Below are 23,869 nucleotides of genomic sequence, written 5' to 3'. Positions count from 1 at the left end.
TGCAAAATCACTTAAAAATATGTCAGAACACTGTTCTTTCTCTTTCTAGCCTACGTGCATCGTAGGCTAGGCAAAAATAATTCAAGCAACATTTTTTTTCTATGATTTTTAGTAATCTTAGGGTAAAATCATTCATTACAAAAATTATAGAGTATAATATTTATGAGGGTGTAACATATAACGATACGTCTAAATATTTTCTCACTGCAATTTAATATCCATTTAAATTTAGAAACATTTATTTTTACTTTTTAAGTCAAATAAACAATGAAATATATAACCGATATGTTAAACCGTCAAAAAAATTAGCCTCTATAACTTGTGTAATAATTGCTTTTACTCGTAGATCTCTCAAAAATCATAAAAAAAGACTGCGTTTTATCTATGTTGCGTGTGGGCCAACGCAAATATTGAGCTTATATCCCTCTTACACATTGTAATATATACGAAAATACTAAACATACATTTTTCATTTCATTTTTATTAAAAAAAATTACATTTGAAAAGTCATAAAAAGTGTATAAAATATAATAATATACTCTAAAAATTTCAAGTACCCACGAATAACACAACATTACAACAAATTAACTTCAATCGTTATTCTTGGTTATTTAATACGTAATTGCATACAATGTATAAACATAAATATAACTAATTAAACTAATATTAATATTAGTATTAAAAAAACTGTGTTTATTTTTTAGATTTTTTGGTTATAGAATAACCTACTTGCGTGGTACCTTGTTTTAAATTTTCAACCATTAGCTATTATACAAGTCATACATTCTATAAAATTTTAACGACAAAATAATTGTTTTAATGTTGCGCAAGTTTAAACTGCAAACGCTAAAAAAAATTAATTTGACTATTCAGTAGATATTTTTTTTGATAAAGGTAGACAAACTTATGGGAAATCTTGAATTACATTTTCAAAACTTAGATTAAATTATTTAAAAAAAAAAAAATTGTTATGAATTTCTAACTCAAAATAACTTGCAAATGTTCGTGATTTTTACTTATTTTGTCTAAATTTTAAATTTTTTTCTACCAACACACCGATTAGATTCACTTCCCCATCGAAAAAAATACATAATTTGAAAAATGAACCATTATTTCAACTACTTAACATGTACACAGACACAAATAAAAAATAAAAAACACACACATCATTGTTAAAACAATCGCCTCTCTATAAGGATCAAAAATTGTATTTTAAAGCAATATTATTTGCTATACCTCTTATAGAAGTATCATTTTATTTTGAATATCATAAGTATTTACTAACCTTTTTATAATTTTATCTGTGTTTGGAAATTTTTTCAACTTCCTTGGAAGATTGTTTCCCGAAATCCTGAAACAAGATTTTCATAAAACGTATGTCAAGCTTGAATTTTTTTGTGATTTAAGTCCACATCGTTAGATGTGTAAAATTTGAATATTTAATCGTCGATGAGCAGCTTCTGAATGATTATTAGGCCGAATTGATCACGCTCTGAAACTGCACATTCTCGAAAGGGCCAAAAATCGGCAGTTAACAAAAGTTTCCAAATTTTAAACAAATAATAATACGAAATGATGAACGTTGCTGCTTCCGTCGTGTCAACGAGTCTGTGCAGTTGGTTTATTGTACTTAATCTAAGTATATTTAATTTTAAAATTAGACAATAAAGAAAAACACGTTTATTAAAATGTTATTTGGTAAAATATTAGCCATTTCGATTAAAATTACTCCAAAATGCAAAAATATCTCAAAAAATACAGGAATAAAAATAAAATCTAAAAAATGTCAAAACATGTAGAAATATGCAAAGTACAATTTTTAGTTTCAGTGCTCTGAATCATGAAATAGATTTTAAGTGTACTATATTATTACATATTTGTTATTGAGTATTGTATAAAAATTATGCAAATGTAATAATATCCCAACCCTGCTTATGAGTATTGTGTTATAAAAAATCGTTGTAGGCAAAACACCCAGGACCGTTTTAAAAATTTAGAAAGTGTTGAGCGGAGCAAAAGTAAACTGTTTGCCCTGATATAAGTCTTTATAAGTCAAATTATTTTGTTTTGGAATTTATAATTTTTATAACTATGTACAAGCAAAACATTTAATTTAGAGAAAATATAAACTTTTAATAACTTGATATGTCGTTCTTCAATAATAATACCAACGTACCAAAATCGCATTAGTCAGTTAGGATAGTCCTTTAATTACTTCATATTTTGATTTATGTCAATAATATGATAAGTGTGAAACATTGCTGAATTATATTCAAACAGTCACATAGTTAACAATAACTGTGCATATTTAAAATATTATTTTTAAAAAAGCCAAGAAAGTGAATTAAACCTTCCAAACCCCCTGGCTACGACACTGCGTGGGATGTGCCGATAAATTATGGCAATGAAACTTTTGCGATTGACATAGTATTCAATTGTATTTTTTCTAAAATATTAAAGATAATTTAAAAATAAAGTAATTCATCACATTCAAAGGCCCCTTAAAAATCAACACTGTAGTTATATAAAAAAAAGTATCAAAATATTGTAATATGCATATTATTTTGTATTCAGATTGAAACATTAGTTCCTTTAAAATTACGCACTATACATTTCTCGCATGTATGCACGATTGGTTGCGTACAGTTACGCCTTAACACTAGTCACTGAATAATAAATTATAATAAAATACTACTTGATCCTGCACGGCGTTGCCCGTAACAGATTTAATGCCCGTGGATTTACATCTTCTTGAACACCGTAAATGTAAACTGCATGGATTTGTTTAATGCAGGTCTAAAATTGCATCCAATCAATTATTCATAATAATTATTTTTCTGCAATAAATGGCAACAATATATTATGAATAAAAAAATATAGAAAATATAAAAAATTATAGTTTTTCGTAAATTAACTATATATGTAGAACATTTAAGTGTCGGGAAATTAAAAGAGTAAATAATAAAAAGTAGGCTATGAAACTCTAGGGATCTCGCTGAATCTGTTGACAAAAATTTTATGAAAATTGATCGAAAACTTTAGATTTTTATAAGAGCCGTGAGTCTTAGGCCCTTGATTTTATATGCCTAGTTGGACAGTCGGTATATTTATTTATTAAAGCTGTTTACTTTCCCCGAATTATAATTTTTTATTCTTTTATTATTTTTTTTTTTAAATTGAATGTATAATACAAACATAGTAATTACTAAGTCAGATTTTATGATTTTCCACTTCTTAATTTATTCAGGACATATGAATTTATGATTGGTATTAACATAAAAAATTGGAGACAGATGCAACGAATACTTAAAAGCTGATATAAATTCAATGTCATTAAGATTGCCATTCTGTTTAATGCATTTACATAATGAGAATTAAGAAAGCCAATTATGTAATTATTTCACGTTACCTATATGATGTTACTCTACAAAATTAATAATTCTAAGAGTAAACTTTTAAATTGTGTTTTATATGTAATAAGCATGTTATGATCTACATGTACATGGCAAATGGTTGATAATTGGTATAATATGTTGGTACAAAAAACATTATAACTCTTCTCAACTACTTACATCCTTGTTCGTTATTGCCACTATTAGGCAAATCCGAATTATTACTTTGCAATTTTAAGTTCAATTAATTTGCATCGCGTATCGAATTTTTATGAGAAGTTTCTATAGCTTCTATGCCATTACTACACCAGTTACTTATTTTTCTTTTTAGTTGGCCACCTTCTTTATGCGAATGTATTGTTATATGTTTATATCGTTAATGTAAGTTTTTCTCGATAGTCCAGTGACATATAAATTTTCAAGCATCATCGGATCGTCCGAAAGATTTTCGGCTAACTATAAATGTATCACGAACCTAGAAAAAAAATGTATTTATGAATCTATTCATTTCTAAATAAACCAGAGCATGTTTGTTGTCTATGTATGTGTTTTTCGGGCGCTATATATGGATTTGTTTGGTTTGAGTTTCTTATTACGTAGGCCACTTCAGAATTATACTTGAAAATAGCTCAATTGTTTGGAGGAATTGGAGCCCCTCACTCCATACCACCATAATTTTGGCAAATTGAAATCGAAAACGTAAAAAAATTAGCATAATCTTGTATATATGTATTGTATATTTCTACATTTTTTTAACCCTCTAAAGAGTAAATTATACATTACTATAACTACTCACAGAGTGAATTACTATAAACACTACAGGCAAAATCTATTTCATACGGAAATATATTATATTTGTTGTAATCTAGTAACTATTTTAGAAAATTTACAAATATTGTTCACAGATGGCAGCACATACTTCATTTTAAGTTTGATTTCTGTACAAATAATATTATAGGTACAATCACTAAAATTCGAAAATTAAAAATACTCAAAAATTAAGTTCCTGCGTAAATATTGTTGATCAAAAGGTTAAACGGTATACTTTTTCTACAAAAGTATTAACAATATTATCTGAATAAATATTATGGACTACCTATGTATTTGTGTATGATGTGTAGACGAGATAAGGAAAAAACACAAGCATGCATTGGGTTTACGTTTTAAATTGCAGAAAAAAAAATTATATATAAAATATACTATTATATTGTACGTACCTACTTGATGAAGTCTGGATGAAGAGTTGATTTAAAGGCTGTATTACATTTGCACCAAAATTGATCCAAAATGTATAGAACATGTGTATTTTGCAACAAAATAAAGGTAGATAATAAAAAATATTAAATATGTATTGTAATTTGCACCCAAATTCAAATCGATTGTCCTCTCGATAGTACACATTTGGGTAGGAGTTTTTACAATAGAAGCTAATAGTTAAAAGTTATAACTAGGGCTCGAATGTTGTAATAGCGAAACAGTAGTAAAATTAATTACAGAATTGCACTAAAAAATACCGTAAGTTGTAATTTTATTATTTTACAAATTTTTTTTACCAAATGTTTGAACTCTAAAAAATATAAAAATATATATCTGAAAAAAAAATATTACATTGGATTGTTAGGTAGAAGTGTAGAACACGACCGATACGATTTTTAAAATAATCAAACTAACGTTACGACTATAAGTACAATAATATCAATACACAATAAGTAGTTTAAACAATAATATATTTCACACTAAATAAAAGCCATTTGATAATTTTGTAGAAATTTTATGAAACCGTTTTAAAAGTATAAGAAAAGTGAAATCAGGTGAAAAATTGAAAAAATAGTTTTAAAAATGAGTAAAGTCAACAAAATGCAACTAAAATGACAAAATTTCGAAAATTGCGAAACATTTTAATTTTTTATTCGTTATTCCACACATGCATTTAAAATTAACTTGTGGACCAAAGTAATAAAGAGGAGTAGCAGAAGAAAAGTTGCAAACATCTGCGGCCTATAGTAGTAACTTATAACACAAAATATTCCATTTTAATTTCTTATTTCACTAGGTAGGTAACCAATTCACACAGACTCCGTTCTACGGCACAGTATTGATTTTAAATTTTAACATTCCTAATAATAATATGTAATATTACAAAAAACACAATTTATAATATAACATTGATACTAATAATGTTTGAGTAATATATTCATCATTTCTATCAAAAATTGGTAAATGTTATAGGTAATGTGTAAGTGTAATAACCCAATTCCGGTGGATCGAACATCAAATATTGTTATAATAACTAGATAAGGCTGCAGCTGGCAGTTAGAAATCCCGAAAAATTATTTCTGTCGTTCATTATTTATCATTTGGGCCTATAGTCTCTGATCATTATAAAATATTATCGAAGTAGGTAAAAATCATTTATCATACACACAGATACACAGTGTTATTTAATATTTTCATTCGATTTTAGTTAACGAACTCAAGGTAAACGGAGTACAGAAGTTGCATTAACTAATAAAGTAATAACTATACCATTATCTTTATAAATACTTATTTGGCTGGTAAAAAATCCAAGTGCTTCGGCGTATTATTTTTCAAGTGGCTTATTCAGTTAAAGAATCGTATGAAGCAACAAGCGATTTCAAAAATTCAAAACATAATGTTCACCGTTTTAGATACCTATTAAATGATAAGATTCACTCGCCGCACTGAGAACATGAACACAATCATAACATATATCTTTTTATTAGCACATTAAAGAACCTATCCAAATAACTATCAAATATGTATTTTTATTTTACTTTAATAGCCCCCTTAACGGCCGCAACTAAAATACTTTTGTGATTTGTGATAAACTAGATACAAGTGTAGATTAAATATTATAAGCTTTGTTAAATTTGTATACAGGGTGCTATTCACCAGGAATGCTTACTATTTATGGAGGGTCCTGTGGCGATACAAACTTCTATTTTTTTTAAATGAGAATTTTTTACTGTAAGTTACTTAGCGAATAGTTTTTTTGAAAATGTTGATGTATCTAATTCAAAAATTAAACTAGTAGTTTCTTTATTATTGAAATGTTTATACTGAGGATAATATAGTCCTTAAAAATGGTTTTAGCAAAATATAAAATAGATTTCTGAAAAAGACATTTTTACATATTATACATATATTTTATACATTTTGACAGATTAATATTAAGTACTAAAATATTCTACTCATAAGATCATGGAGAAATTATCCTTAGTTCTAATTTGAAAAATAGTAGTTTGAAAAAGACACTTCGTAAGTAGAACAAAATATCACATGAATTTGAAGATCCAGTCTTTAAGTTCCTATAGGTATATAGTTAAAAACTCCAAAAATCATATTTTGAATAACTACATTATTGAAGAAGAATAACTGGGTGAGCATTCTAGGCGAATCACCTTGTACGAGTAGTATTTAATACAGGTGAAAAGAATGATATTATATTATTTTCTAAAACAAAAAAATAACAGAAAAATAACATCAGTCATGACTCATGATAATATTATAGAATACGAATCGTATATGATTATACGATAATAATCGCTTCCGAGTTTAAAAACACACCCACCTAATCAAAACAACGACCTATATTCGAAGCATAAAGGAATGTCCGCCTTTTGTCTTTTCTCTGGTATGATATTATAATAATTATAATTTATAATTCACACAAATATCGATGTTAGGTACGAAAACAAGTTGTTACATAATTTCATTTTACATTCTAAGCTATGCTGGAATATATTGATTTACGATATTTTTTCTGCTCCATTTCTGGATGTATTTTTTTACCACACTTGCACGAAAAGTTTAATTCTCGAAGCTATGGAAAATAAAGTTTTTCGGTCCAGTTAATAATATGCATTTTTTTCTTCAAACGTCAGATTGTTATACACGAACGCATCGGTACTCTTTGTCTAATACAAAGTGGTTCTGATATAGTGTTCATCCTGGGGAAAAAAACAGCATAAAAATATTTATCATTAAAAATATAGAAATCTACTTAAGAGGACGGCGTATACACAAGTGGTGTACTGCAGCTGTGTCCCTCTTGCAAACGTATAACATGTCAAATTTTATGTTCAGAAGAAAACGTTTTACTCTGTAGCCTGTTATAGGTTAGGTTGACTGAAGTGACCTATTAGGAAATTTAAAGGTGAACAAATAATCCATGGCTCCACATAAGTACTCTTTTTTTATATTTTAATTTTAAAGCAAGTTATGATCATTTTAAAATTTACAAAACGTACAATTTGAAAATACTTATAATTTGTTTCAAAATCGAAATATCGTAATAAAACTGATGTACACACACAAATTATGTACTTACATTTAAGTTCAATAATATGTCAAATCATTTTATACTACAAATAACAACAAATAACAGAGTAAAACAAATTCTTCTGATCGCAAAATTGACTATAGCAAGCATTAGTAAGACCATTTTATAACAAAATAATAACTAAACTTTAATTTATTATTACCATTATTTTCAATGATAATTATATCTAAATATGTCTTGATGGTAAAGCAGAGACATCACACGCGAACACGACGTCCTTTTCAACAAAATAATATAATATGTTTCAATAAATTTGATATGTTAAAGTTTCGTGCGTATTATATTAATATTATGTACACACTATTTGAATCAAACGTCGGATTATTTGGATAAACTGTTTCACTGTTTACATATAGTTACTCGCGCGAACATAATATTTATGTTATACGGTTGAGGTAAAATGATGATTGCGTTTCACATGTTCTTTGAATTGCCATTTGATAAAATTGTGTCAGATCAGAGTGAGTGTACATTATACATATATAGGTACTCATATATATATACATATAACTTATAAGTTATATTTGTATGTATACATACCAACCCACTACCGAGACTACCCATACCGAACCGGAATATGTACTTCAAGACGTCTTCAACACGACCATGACTATATTTATACATAATAATATCGGTTGAACGCAATTTAAAAACGATTTCTGAGAATCCAAAAACCTATCATTTGTATTACTTACTACGCTATTATACCCACATAACTAGAGGACAAAAATGGGTGACACATAAAATATTTTTAAATCGTGATATTTGTTTAATCGTTTTTTATAATTTTTTCTACCTAGTAGACAATATTAATTTGTTGATTACGTCCCATAAAGTAAAAGTCAATATTATAATATAATTGTATTTATAACTTATACATTATTTGTTTTAACTTTATAAATTATAGTATTTCAACGGCTTTCAACGCCAAGTACATTATTTCTTTAGTGCTCTAAAACAATGCGCTCCAAACTTCGCATCACTTAACTTTCAAAGGGGGAACTTTTTTTTTTTATGATTTTCGGGTAATTTTATTAATTTATAAAGCACGATATATTAATATAATATTATTACATTGAGTTATTTTATTGTAAGAACTTTTAGTGTAAATTATAAAAACTACAAACAATTATATCAAGAAATTTTGTTTTCATAATTTTTGCCTTAATAGTATTTACGTATTTTTCATCCATACTATGCCAAATAGCCAATCGTTTTTCAAAGGTATTTAAATTTGTTATTTGTGTACGTTTGTAAGACGGAGACGACTCATGTGAGTGTGGTGTCTTCTTAACATAGTATTTTAAAAACAAAATATCAAGGCGAATTTTGTATCTAGTATTAATTACATTTTTTAATTGATTTCAAGTATTTAAAATCTATATTTTATGGACGTTTGGCTGCAAGAACTGTTTTGATAAATTGTTTAAAGACACGAAAAACCAACATTCGCACAGAAGACTACTTCATTGAAGATTGTAGATAATAAAATAAATGTGAACGGTCGCGGTAGATACGTTTTTCGCTTAGACAACTTCCAAGTTCCAAAAATATAATCCCCGGTTCTTCATAAGTTATGGTATTTACAGTATTTTATAAATATCAAAATAAATACGTACACAATTTTTTTTAAATATGTGTCTACATAAGAAGTCCAAAGTTTGACGTAATCGGACAGCGATTTTGCGATTTTATCAAAACAATACAAAATAGTTATGAGTGGCTCTCTAGTGCGTATCTCAGTTTTCCGGGAAATTCTATAAAATCAAAATATCTTGCGAATAATTTCATTTCAAAAGCAAACCGTTCCTATTAAAATCGTCTGTTAAGATAAGCCGTAACGCAAGATTGTTTTCTTCGAATTCAGCCACTTCATTCTAATTATTCGAAAAATATTAATCGAAGGGACTTGAATTATTTCGACATTTTTATATAAGAATATTATTAGCTGATGGCTATTTCTTTAAGGTACCGTAGGTTTCCCCGCAGCGTTTGGACATAGGTCGGCGTTTGACGCAGCTATGCTGTTCCGCTGTTTGACGCTGCAGGGAAACTGTACCTTTACAACTCTAAATTCCAAAATGTTTGAATTTCTAAATAATAATTCTAAGCTAGTAGGTATTTATTTTATCTAAATACAAATATATTTTACCACGAACTAAGGTTTTACGGTACTCGGTAGTCGGTACTGACTTATAAACAAATAACAATTATAATAATATATGAAATGTTTTTGTCATAAATTATTTCGTCGTATACCATATTATTTATAGGACAATAAACAATTAAATACACAACTAAATATAAATAAACTATAATATAAGCGGCGTTTAAAGTCAAAATCACGAAAATTTGAACATAACTTCATAGTTTTAAATTCATACTTTAAGCTTGGAAACGTTGTACTAGATTTCTTATAAGTTACTTTTACTGAAATTAAAAAAAGGTTAGTGAAAGCCATTTTTTCTGAAGGCAAGTTTAAATTTTTACTGAATTCAATGTAATAATTCGAAATATTCGAACGTAAAATAATATTTTTTTCTCACAACATTTTCGTTATAATTCAAACATATTATTCGTTTAAACTTCCACTGTTACTAAAATTATCTGTATCAATGAAAATTCTAAAATATTTGGACTAACTTCAAGCTTTTGATAATCAATTTTTTTTTATGAATGTCACAAATATAGATAAATATATATAAACAATATTTTAAATGTTTCTTATTTCTCAGTCTAAAGTCCTGAACATTTTATCCATGATACTAGATATTATGTTTTTGTGGTGCCAATTTGGAAGTACCTAAAATTAATATCCATAATTTTTTTATTAGCATCAAATTTGACTTAATTATTTATTTAAACAAAAATTAACTATTTTAGTCATTTAGTCTTGTAATTATTATTGTTTTTTTTTAAACGTGACACTCTTTGATTATTTGAGTAACTGTTATGGTTATTTCTATACACAATGAGTTGTTCAAAAATATTTAGATCTATTTTATTTAACTATTGTTTACTGTGAGCCTATTCACACCGTTCTATGATACATTATTAATATTATATAATAATTTAATAACAATAATATACTATACCTACATAATTATAAAACATATTTATTTCGATGTTTTTGGCAATAATTAGTTCAACCTAGTTTAACTACCATATTACTAATAGAAAAACAAATTACTAATAATTGTAAATTGTATTAAAAATAAATAACAAAATATCGTTGGAAATAGAGACTGACTCACTGTTTCCGTTCAGCATCGCTATTCGTAATCAATGATTTATCATTGAATTCAAATTAAACACATCCATTACATTGACCTATACTTGAAAAAAAAACAAAATAAATTTACTTAAAACAGTCAAAACCTTGTATATACGCAACACAGCAACATCTCGGTTTTTTTTTTAAAATGTTCTAGGTAAGTAAATTTTTTAAAATTTTTTCTGAATCATTAACGACATAAACATTTGAATATTTAATACGACTTTAAAATTGATTGTTCAAGGTTGTTTAAGTTCTCATTCTTTTTTAAGCATAACAGAACCCCATTTTATTTTTCATATTCTGATGTAGTTACTAGTTATTTTTGCAATGTGTATTGTATATTAAGTTTAATTATTTCAAATATTGAACCAATAGTTAATGATTTATAAATTATAAACATTTAATATTGAGATACGTTAGATGGATACAGAATTGACACGGTAATGAACGATTTACGAGAGCTGATATAAAAGCACAGCAAACAAATTGCGTCCATCTTGATCGCGTTTTCGTACGAATTTCGTCTCGATAATATTTAACAACTAAGTATATAAGTACTAATTACTAATACTAAATGAGGCCGGATATAAATATATTATTATTTATTTTCCTTCCCATTTACACGGACTTGGGACTGTCAGTAACAGTATTGAATATTATATTGCTGAAGAGTAAAGGTAGGTTAAAGATATTATTTTTCACCGTTTCTTTCTACATATTGGTACCTATATTATGATCTAAATATTCATAAAATGTATTAAAATTATAGTTTAAAAAAAATGATTATAATATATATACTTACATTAGTTGTATAGTATAATAGCTGCAGTATAATCTGACTTTGCCCTGGAAAAAATTGAACAAACATAAAATACGCTATATTTTGGTTTTAACGTAAGTTCACAGACAAATCAGCATTATTGTATTTAGGGCTCATGTAATTTGCGCCAAAAACAATGAAAAAAATAATAAAATGAAATTTTGTTTACACCACATGTAAAAATTAATTTGGATAATAACCCATATGAAACTAAAATATAAAAGTGCATTATGTAATCTGTGCATTGTGCAATGTTGTGCCCACAAAAATTGTAAATTTCGCCACGTTAAAGTAAACAATTATATATTTTTTAACTTATTCATACTGCTATATATTTTACTCATCAGACATTTTCATTGATGGATGCATTTTAAAATAAAAATTTTAATGTGTATAAAGTAAAATAAAAAATGTAAGCCAATTATACATAATTTTAGGTATACGTACTTAATACTTAGTGTAAAATGAACATTTAAGTTATAGTAACGAAATATGGATAAATCAAGAATATTATAATTCATTGTCAAATAATACAAATTTCATATTATTAATAGTCTATGTTATTTATCCACGTTTTATGTGCTTTAACTGAAGAGAGCTCTTTAAATGTATACAATGATACATTTTAGTAGTTAAAGTTGAAAGATTTCGTGTGCAGATTACATATTATATGACATTTCGTTTGCTGTCGTGACGTAGATTACCAAATTAATATTTAGATGTGGTACAAATTACATGTTGTTTTTATATTTTCAAGCACATTACATACCCACTTAAATGTACCAATTTGTGGTGCAAATTACAGCTAATAAAATTGAAGCGAAATACTATTTCCTATTGCACGTCTCTCACTCTGTGAACTAATACGACAGAGATGGATATTATACTTGGTACATTTTCGAACGTGGTGCAAACTAATAAATATTTTCTCTCTAAGTTTTTCTGAAATCTCTGAAACTTTCGTAAAAATCGATAGGCAAAACGACATTGCTTTTTGTTTTATATATTTGAATAACAATCATTAAATTAAATATTATTTTCTTTTATTCAAAAAAAATCGTATACGCATCTATCACCCATGTGCAGGTGTGTTACTAGTCTAAACATTTTTGTTTTTTAATTATTTTTTTTATAATCAATGCTACCATATTATATCAGTGGCCTGAAACACCTGGACTACGAACCCTTTCGATGTGGCCCGAAATACTTCAAAAGTTTTTCCTTTTTAATATTCATTATTGAATAATAAACTTTTTTATTATACATTTTACAGTTTTTGTAAAATCAAAACATGTTAGTATTTTTTATATTCATGTTTTATCATTTGCTTACTTAAGAGTTCTTCTTTCTTAAATATTATATTATATATATATTATTTTTTTTGACTACAGCTACTACGAATATTTATTTAAGCATCTTTTTAGTTTTTGTATAACAATACATTTGTAGATATTTAGATGAGCTGAATAAAACTTTCAGTAAAATTTCGAAAAAAAACTTCATAACAGTTGGTAAATGGTAATTGGTAGTCCATGTAATTTGAACCTGAAAACTGAATGGTTGAATAGTGAATATATTGTCAATAATTATTAGAAAGAAGAAAGCCGCAGTCAGGGCCTTACGCATATATATTTAAAATTGAGTCTGTAAATTTTTGTCAGCATATTAGGTATCTACCCACTAAAAGTATAAATACATTTCCTGTGGATTGTGATAAGACGTAAGTGTAATTTTATAATCATCGATGAGGCAATACGTAGTATATAGTCGTTAAAAAACACCAAATACAAGTCATATGTCATATTTTACAGAGGTGGATTTTTTAAGTAGCAAAATATTTAAAATTTGCTGACTGCAAAGCCCGTGTGGGCCTCTTGGTATCATCAGATTTATGATACGAATATCCAAAATCTGATTAATTAAAAATATTATAGTTAGAATTTGCACTTGACACCGACTGTTCCGTATTTTTGTCATGTCGTTCATATTATTATAGTTGAGTATTTTAAATATTGTCGTCACTCGAAACACCTTCTATAAGTCCTAATAAATTATTTTTTTCCGGTGCTTTCTAATGAACACTCAATCGTCGCCTCTCAATTTCGTCCATTTTTTTATGTCTTGTTGTCTCAACTCTTTAGGTTAGGTTTACCTTATTATTTCCTTTTTTTTCATCTCAACTTTTCTTTTTTTTTTAAGACATTTTTTCATGGCATTGCCATGTTTTAACATAAATATTTCATTTTCGTTATCCTTCGTCGTATTATTAAAGTAATAAATAAGGTATACCTACCATATACGTAAGTGCTATTTTTTGTCTTGTAATTATTTTCTTCTATTGAATTATTTCGGCATTTTCTGTTTATGATTTCTACTGCTGCCTCCCATTATTATATAAATACAATTTTTTTCATACCTACGTAGAATATTTCATTTCATAATTTATCCGTATAACTGTGTTTAACCCCGTGTTTCAGCGCTAATGTTACTGAAAAGCTGTGGCTGTGATTTCTTTAATTATTGTTTATATTTTTTTTTTTACTAGATACTAGACATTCACGCCGTCCACTTACCTATGAGTCCTCTTGCGCACTGACTAAATAAAAATAAATATTTTCGGACATGCAAAAGACCGTATCATTTGTATGAAAAAAACAAAATCAGCTGCTGCAAGAACCCTCAATTAGATAGCTAGTTTAATTGTATTAAACAATTTGCAAAATGTTGTGATTTCAACAAATCTCCACAAAATGTAAAATTCAAACGCTCATTAAAAATTAAGGCAACTTAACATGAGCCTTTTTTTAACTCCATCAAAAACGATTATGAGGAGGAACTTTGTTTAAGTGTTCATACCTTTTAATTTGCGATAAAAATGTTATCGACATTAACCGAAAAAGTTTAAAGTCAAACATTTCAAATGTCTAAAAATAATTCAGTCAAAATATTTTGAAAATTAAATCGTGTACAGAAAATAAATAATATATTCATAAATACGACACTGATGCAGTGGTAAGAGCAAAATATTTCTGCAAAAACTGAGGAGATCATAAAACCAACTACATGGTATATATGTTTGATTGTTAACAGCTAGTGTACAAGTTACCTATAAACCTATATAATATATGGTGTTTTGCAAAGTAAAGAGTAGCTTAATTGTACTCACTGCTCATTAATTGTTAGTTGTGACCTTACTGACCATGCATTAATGAAGTGCGTTAATTATACCTTATTTATAAGACAGAAAAACACAAATAATGGAATAATGATATGTCGGTTCGCATGTAACTAGTTAGTAGTTAAGCTAATTGAGTTATTTTGTTACCATCAACTATCTATAACTGCAATAACAATGAAGAGGTATATCCGTATTGTACAATAATTATAATGTATAATAGATATGAATATAAAATTCATTATTTAAGATTTAATTATTTACATCATTTTGAAATACCTGTTGTATTTTAATAATTTCACAATAAAATATTGGAATATAAGCAACATGACGACTTGATGTTATAACACATTAACCTTAACTTTTTAGATTTAGAAAACAGTCATTAACAAAATAAAACAATAATTATATGTAGGAATAATTATAATAATGATAATATTATATTAATGATGACAAGTTAGGTATGATTCTACCTGAATTTTTGAGGGTGGATCATTCATATCTTAGAAATACATTGGACATAATAAATAAATAATCAATAGTTATTTTGTAGATTTTAAATTTCAAATAATATATATAAACTGTTGGTACTTAATTATAAATAGATTTTGATAAGTTATGTCTTACGACTTAGAATTTTTGTGATGATTTGCATTTTATTTTTTAGCCAAAAAAATTAAACAATTTTATCATTCGTACCATACCCAATAGGTTTGAAAATGTAGTACAAGGTTCCTTATAAGTTTTGCTTACTAGAATTATAAAAAAAAGTTGAGTGTACCTAATTCACTCAGTCCTTACGTATACAGATGATACGTGCCTACCTTTTCTCAACTAATACTTGGGAAAGTGTTGAACGCGCAGAAGCTACTGTTTAAGTAAATACAGTTTTCGAAGAATTTTTGAGTTAGTGATTGACTTTAAATATAACTTATAAGTAAAAGTGTATTAGTCGCATTATCTATAATATTAATGCTTACATAGGTACCTACTGTTTGATAATATTATTATACAATATAGAATATAGATACACTGTTGTGATTCAATTGCAAAGTAAATTGTATTTTTTGTAATTGCCTAAAGATGAATGAGTTACCAGAGTAAAGTACGTATTAAGGTACAATTATTGATTGGAAAGTATTTTAAAGTACCTAAGTTATTTCTAAAATGTATATAAACTAAAAAATCTTACCAAAAGAATTTAAGTGCACAGTTTATTCCGCATCGAACAAATCATTTTTTAAATAAGGCTTGATTATAAACATAGGGGAGGGGCTGTGCAGACAATGCAATAAGTCTTTTAGAAATATAACTTAATCAAGTAGATAAGAATTTGTCTAAACAAAAAAGATTTGAATACCTCCACAGTTTCTAACTATAAATATCCAAAAGTTTTACTAGTCAGGTGTATTAACAAGTTGTCATACTAAATTTATCTAAATTTCACAACATATAATTGTCTATAAACATTTTGAGTTCAAATTTTTACAAATTGGATATTTTAACAAAAATATTGATTTCAGTTATTTTATTGTAGTTTAAAAAAAATTACTCGTAAGGACATGTAACATTTTTCTAAATACTATTGGTATTAAATATTACAATTAAGTTTTCAAAGTATTTAGATTTGTTTTTAGCTATTTATTCCTATGACCTATTGTCTATTCACACCTTTCTACGGACTACTGGTATATTTATTATTAAATTAATTTAACAGCTTGTAATTATATGTGAAATTGTATTGTAAATATTCTTGTACAATATATGCTCTTTGTTTTTGTCAAAAATTAGTTTAATCTACCGTATTACTTTCAGAAACATAAATTACCAATAGAAATCTTAATACATTTATAACAAAATTTGTTTAGAAATATAGGATAACCGTCTCCGCTCAGAATCATTTTTTGTATACATTAAATATGCAGTGACCTACTGTTTGACGAGGAACACTCGAAGCCTACTATACAGCAGAGAGACTTCTATGGGTTTTTAATACTTAATTTTATTTATTTAACCGTTTCAGTATTTCGTAATAGTTATGTGTATATATATATGAGCGACGAGCGTAAAAGTAACGGTACATTGAAACGAAAAAACTAGTTTACACGTTTTGATTTGGACGTATATACCTACTCAAGATTCAAGAATAATCTCCTTGTCACATACCTGCAGACTGTTATATACACAATATACAAATGGATTTTTAAGTGTAATTTATTACCATATTTAAACACGGAGAAATACTAATCATGCGGGTCATCGACTGTCCCAAGATGTATACCAAGTGATAATAAAAAAAAAAATAATAAGAAATGAGAAAATAATAGAATTTCCAATTTTTATTGTAAAGTACATAGGTAAGTAGATACTCCGCAGTAGTCGTCGATACGAAAAATGAAAATGAACTTAGTGCCACAGGTGTCTGAATTACGTAATATTTTATACTTAAATATTGTTCATATTTTGTGCAATGTATAAAAATGTAAATCTTGTTTTCCACTGAATCAAATTGCCAACTCAGTATACACACTAACATTATATTTCTGTATCATTACTATTTCAAACTGGAATGTATAACTGTACAATATCTAAACTCTGTAATTATTACTTTGCTTATGATAATACAGTTCAGTATTCTCAATTTCAAATATAGAAGGGTTTTGAATAATCGTTACAGTGGTTTAATAATATTTGCAATACACATCATACACAACAATATTCAATGTCAAAAATGTTTAAATATTATGACCCATTTTTTTACAACTTTTCTACAATATTTATACTTTTAAATTCAGGGCCGGACTTGACTTATAGGTGGGTCGATGTGGCCTTTGCCGTTTTGGGCGCAATGCATTGTGGGGGCCTACATGGCCACATATATAAAAACACAACAATACATTTTTTCTTTACTGTTAAGTAGTGCAAAATCATCTTTGTGTTAAAGAATTCCGTAGTTCCTACTCTATAGCTACCCACATATTTAATTAATAAATATTATAAAAGCAATTACATCGCGGTCGGCGCAAAAACCTGTCTTATCTAGATTGTAGGACATTGATCATTATTTTTTTTTCGATTCGAATGCATATTTTTATAATATCACTACGCTTCATATGTATTATACAAAAATACCCAGTGGCGTGGTGAAGTGAAATATTTTATCGAGCAATGTATCTTTTAAATGACCTACCACCCTTCGAATACTTAGGTATTTAGTATAATTATACTTATTATTAAAGTTATTATTCTCATTGAATATTGTATGCAGATGAAGTTAGTCATGTAGGTACTACAATTTTTCACTAAATCCAGTACTCATCCACCCGACACCCACCCACCGCCACCTCTTTAAAATTATCGGGCAACTGCCCTTCAAAATCACGGCCATTACGCCACTGAAAATACTATTAGGTACACTGTCTGATGAAAATTTAATTTTAAATGCAATAAAAAATAAATTTCCGTTTATTCATACATTTTTAGTAGGTAGTAAATTTATGTGTAAATTTCAATTAAACAAATTGTTCTATATTTATCGTTAAATAATTACAAAACTAGGAGGGTGCAAATTTTTACTTGAGTCTAGGATGTGGCCCACCCCTCCCCCTCAAATCTGCGTTTGCTTCCACAGAACATATTTTTCACTGATGTAAATTATATTTTTTTAAAATTATTATTGGTTTAGTGTAGTCTAGAATTATTTTTAAAACTATTAAATGTAATATTAAAATATTAAAATGTATAATGTATAAAACTATTTATCAAGCCGGAAAGAACACGTAGGTAATCGTATTGCTTATCTTAAGTATTGAGCATTACATTTTTTTAAAAATTTATATATACAATAATTTCATGATTATTTTTTTATCTTAACTATGTGTATTAAAAAAACTCAGTTTAAAAATTTAAAATAAAATGCTTACGTTTTATAACTTTAACGAAAAATTTAGTTGTTAACATTAGTTGAAAAAGTATAGTGCTAAAAATTATTGGCTATAAGCCTATATAGAACACAAAGTTAGTAAAATAAAATATATATTAAACCATCATTCCATACACTAAAAATAATTCTTGACCTTCAGTCTATAAAAAACAAAAAAGTTATATTTAAGTATGTATGTTTAAGAACGATTACAAAAAATTAAAAATTAAATTAAATTGTATTTGTTAGTTGTTATAGATAAAATAATTTACACCAAAACATTTTAAATAATATAATATTATGCATAATGCTTGACATGGTAGATATCTGTTTTAAAAATTAATAGAATTTTATGTTATGATTTCACATACCTATAGGATACCCCGGAAGCCGGTTTTCTTAAACATCATAGGCTGGATAATTAAAATCATCGAAAATCTAAATACCTGAACGCATTATTCAATGGCTAGAATTGGGAGTGAAAACGTTACTATAGATAGATACTGGTTTTTGACGACCTAATTTATGGAAAAATTCTTACATATTAACGGTCTAAAATATTATATGACCATGATCCCAATGTATTTTATATCATAAAGTCAATCGGGCACGATTCGATGATCCGCCGTCGGAAGTACTGTAACTTCCCTCACGAGGTTAGGTTGGTGACGCATTCCTGCAGTGCCTGATTTACGATATTTACAAGATATGTACAATAAAATCCAAGAGTCCTCATCAAAAAAAGTTTCAATCCAAAATGAAAGAAAAAAAATGCCTCGAAAAGTGATGACAGATATTATGCTATGTACAGTGATTTTTGGAATTTTTAAACATAATTACCGAAAGACCATTTTTCCAAATTCTTGAGATTTGTTGTACTATTTAATGAGTGTACTATGGCAATACAAACTTCTATATTTCAATAAAATTGAAAGCCCCCTCTTTAACTGCAAATTATTTAGTGAATTTTTTTGAAAATGTTGATGTTCTTAATTCAAAATTTGAACTAGTAATTTTTCAATTATGTAAGTGTTCATACTAAGGATAATAGTCCTTAAAAATAGTGTAACAAATGTATAAAATATAAGTAGTATTGGATCTGGTGTTTAGACTAAAACATTTTCCAAATTTTACACTTTAATAGATTGGTATTAATTACTAAAATTTTCAACATACCATAGCCCCATTATCTTACAAACCGAAGATCATAGACTTCGCAGGACTTTATAATATGTCACCCTTAGTAGTTACTACACAAAGTTTAATAACTCAAAAACAACTCGTTGAGTCCTTGATTTTGAAAAATATTTTCTGAAAAATGAATCACTTAATAATTTACAGAAGAAAGCCCTCCTTATTGAACCCCCTTCTCATTTCAAAATAGAAGTTCTACAGGACATGTATCCTTAAATGGTTCGAAAAATATCAAAAATTTTAAAATAAAGGTGTTAAAAGTATATATGAAAATTCCAAAAATCAGATTTCGAATAACTGGCATGATTGGTGAATCACTCTGTATATTCAGCCACTTGCAATTCACGTATGTCCGCGTTATTGTCGTTTCGAAAATGCCTGAGAGGGAAGTCTCGGAAAATGGAAATTGTGTTTTTTCTTGCTAGATTTTCTTTCCATAAACGAGATTTCCCCGTACGCAGGTTTCCACGAATTGCGGTGTTGGTGTGGAAAAGAACACGTGATCTGCCGCCAACTGGTAATAAGATACCTACCCTATATAATATAGTATCATAAAATTTAATTTATGGTTCGGGGGTTTTGTAACTGACTGTTCACCTGGGTAATAGGTAAAATAGTCGCTGAAATCGGCTGCATACGAATTGCGTCTCTGATATAAAAATGTTGATAAATTACCAGTGACTTGAGGAAAAAAAGCTAGGATAAAGAAGATAAATAGATGCCTAAAGCAATATTCAGTAAGTTACGCGTTTAAGATGTACCTACCTAAAGTTGTATTGGTTATTATTTAAATAACAAAATAATAATAAAATGAAATAATACAAAATCTATAAATAATTATAATAATAATACTTGGTTGTATAAGCTTGTAAATCTTCTTCCTTTTTGTTATTGTTGTAAATTATCTGTCATTTGTATATATGTAATTTATTTAACAGCAGTATATAACGACGATATTATATTGAGTGATTATAAGCTCCGCCAGAATACTAGTTAGATAAAAAGTAATGGAAAGGTCTAATGTAAATTCCACCAGTTTTATTTTCTTACGTGTAATGTGTTTATGAAAACTTCACATTTGTTAAGACCTTACTAATGTAAAACTTAATAGTAAATCTCAACCAAAAAAAACTCAAAAATTAAAAATTAAAAAAAAAGCAATGATGTTAGTGAACTCTATAAATAGTTATAATAATGGATTTATATTTTATATACGCTTAGAAATTTAAATATCTAGGTGCAAATTGTATTACGTCATTTTAGTCCACAAATATTAAACACTATACATACCTTCATATTTTATGATTACTAAAATTATCTATTATAATTTTTTGACGTAATACGCATTACAATTTGTATGATTTATCATTTTTATATATTTTTTGATGTATCACGCGTAACTATTCTTAATTGGTGTAGACAATTATTGTTATAAAAATTATGATTTTTTTTTCATTACATTATGCATTAAAAACAAACACACGCACATAATCAATATGCGGGTTCGCGTTTGTGATGTAGTTATTGGTTATTACTTATTAGACTTTGTTAATAATTAATTAAACCACAACTCAGAATTAAAATGTTTACATTAATGCAATCATTATTTCTTATAGTATTAACTGTAGTCAGATATCTATTAGACTAATATTAGTAAATAGTAGTGTAATATTGTGTATCTGTAGTGTGAATATTTTTTTTTAGATATAACTGAAGAGACTCTATTTTAATGTTCCTAACATCATACTGTACCCTGGATTCCTGGAATATAGGCCCATGTAACCCTACTGTTGATTTAACAGAAAATAATTTGTTAATTCGGACTTTACTCTTATAATTTTATGTAAATAATATTATGTTGTATGCACTAACCTTTATCTTGGAAAGAACATATTATAGCACTTGCCACTTGAGCTACCGTATTTCTATTTCCGTTAGTATTATTTTTGAGTATACACTACCTATATCATACATTATACATGTTTACAGCACTACATCAGTGCTCATGCGTTTTGATTCCAGATACACAATCGTATTATAGCTACATGACTATTGAATTATCTGAATTTGATATTTGCAGTATTTTACGTTTTTATTGTCCATTACTCAATAGTCATTAGGTATATCAACTGCCAGTAAATAGTAATTCTTTGACAGAGACCTATATAGTAGAATAACCTAGCCGGATTGACTGAAAAACAAAACAATTTCATTTGACGGCAAAGGTTTCTTTTAATATTTCAATACGACCTTTTTTATATGAGTGGAAAGTGAATGATGTATGTGTGAGTTATGAGTGTATTTCAATTAAACGATTGTAATAATGTAGCTATAAATATTTAATTTTCTGTAATGGGTAGAAATAAAATGACAGCATTTTAAAATCTGCATACAATATGTGGCATAGGTATTCGTTAACATGGCACTATAGCAGCTGAGGCCCCAACCTTTTTTCCATTTTCAACTCAAGACCTCATACAACTATAAATTATATTTGAATCAAAATGTATTAATTTTAGCTTTTGTTAGGTATAAGTTTTATTCATGTAACTAACTATATCAATGCCATATTATTTATAAATAATACCATGTTTACGAATGTAATAGCCATTCGTTTTTAATTAAAAAATGTATGTTCATTTAACTTCAACATTTTTTAGGATTATTTATAGACAATTTTAAGTGAACTATATTTTGGTATTTTTCGTACAAGGAATTTTTTTACATGTTATTTTAAATTATAAAAAATATTATATTATATTAAATTTAAAAAAATGATTTAATATTTCTAGGCCGGATTTTTCTGGTGACTGTTTTCCATTAAAGTCGAGTCGGGACTCCGGGGCACCTGGTTCTGGTTACACAAATATAATATTATATCAATAGTCAGATAGCCGCATTTACATCAGAAACGCCCTCACATAATTTGCTCACCAGATGCCATACATTTGTGATATACTACGATCCGTGGTCCGTAAACCTATAACACCCAGAGTTTCGGAACGGCCTCTCATCGTATTCGTTGTCTTTATTCGAACATGTTCATATTATATCAGTTAGATAAAAAAAAAATTTACGTATTCAAAAAAAAATTAATTAATTTTAGCTAAAATAAACTAAGACCAATATAATATTGTTACTATGTGTATTGCAGAATGCAGATACACAAAAGTATACTCTATTCACAGAATAAATAAATAAAGTACCACAAATAAAGTAAAACATTTTAAATTATCTATATCTATGAATTGCTCACAGAGAGCTGAAATATTTTGAATAATATAATTAAATTCCAAAAGAACTATAATCTAAATATTTCGTGGAAATTGCAAAATCCTATCTGTGGCGATTTATTTTTACATAATTATGAACCTGTCAAAAACTGGTATTCCGTAAATAGTTCAGTCAATTTTTATTTCATTTTTCCGGATTGTTTTTAAAAGTAGATATTAAGATTTTTTTCCTTTGTATCAAACAGTGCGTATTACCAACTAGATCTAATTTTCTACCAGAGACTTATATTTAAAACTGATTACAGAAGGTTGAAGTGTTTTTGTTGCTCTAAAAGGTGATGACAAGCAAACAATAATAAAAAATCATTGTAAAACCAATACATTCATAGCTTTGCCCAGAACCTCGAACAATGCGAAAAAAAATGATTTTAGCGTTATTTTTTATATTTGGCCCTATTTACCAAAATTCCACAGTTTTATATTTTAAAATTAA

At 27.3% G+C, this 23,869-nt stretch overlaps 1 long non-coding RNA gene across 1 annotated transcript; it reads right to left on the bottom strand.

The window, feature by feature from the left end:
• Nucleotides 1–1,813: 1,813 nt before the first annotated feature.
• LOC111032122 lies at nt 1,814–4,933 on the bottom strand. The gene is made up of 3 exons (XR_002604283.1): nt 4,610–4,933; nt 3,573–3,867; nt 1,814–2,837 (listed from the first exon to the last, which is right to left on the bottom strand). It is a non-coding gene; the product is annotated as an uncharacterized LOC111032122 (long non-coding RNA).
• Between the last annotated feature and the right edge of the window lie 18,936 nt (nt 4,934–23,869).

This window comes from Myzus persicae, unplaced genomic scaffold (genome assembly GCF_001856785.1).
Source record: "Myzus persicae strain clone G006 unplaced genomic scaffold, MPER_G0061.0, whole genome shotgun sequence".
Taxonomy (NCBI): domain Eukaryota; kingdom Metazoa; phylum Arthropoda; class Insecta; order Hemiptera; family Aphididae; genus Myzus; species Myzus persicae.
The sequence above is the reverse complement of the archived record's forward strand: the minus strand, read 5'-3'. Positions and strand labels throughout refer to the sequence as shown.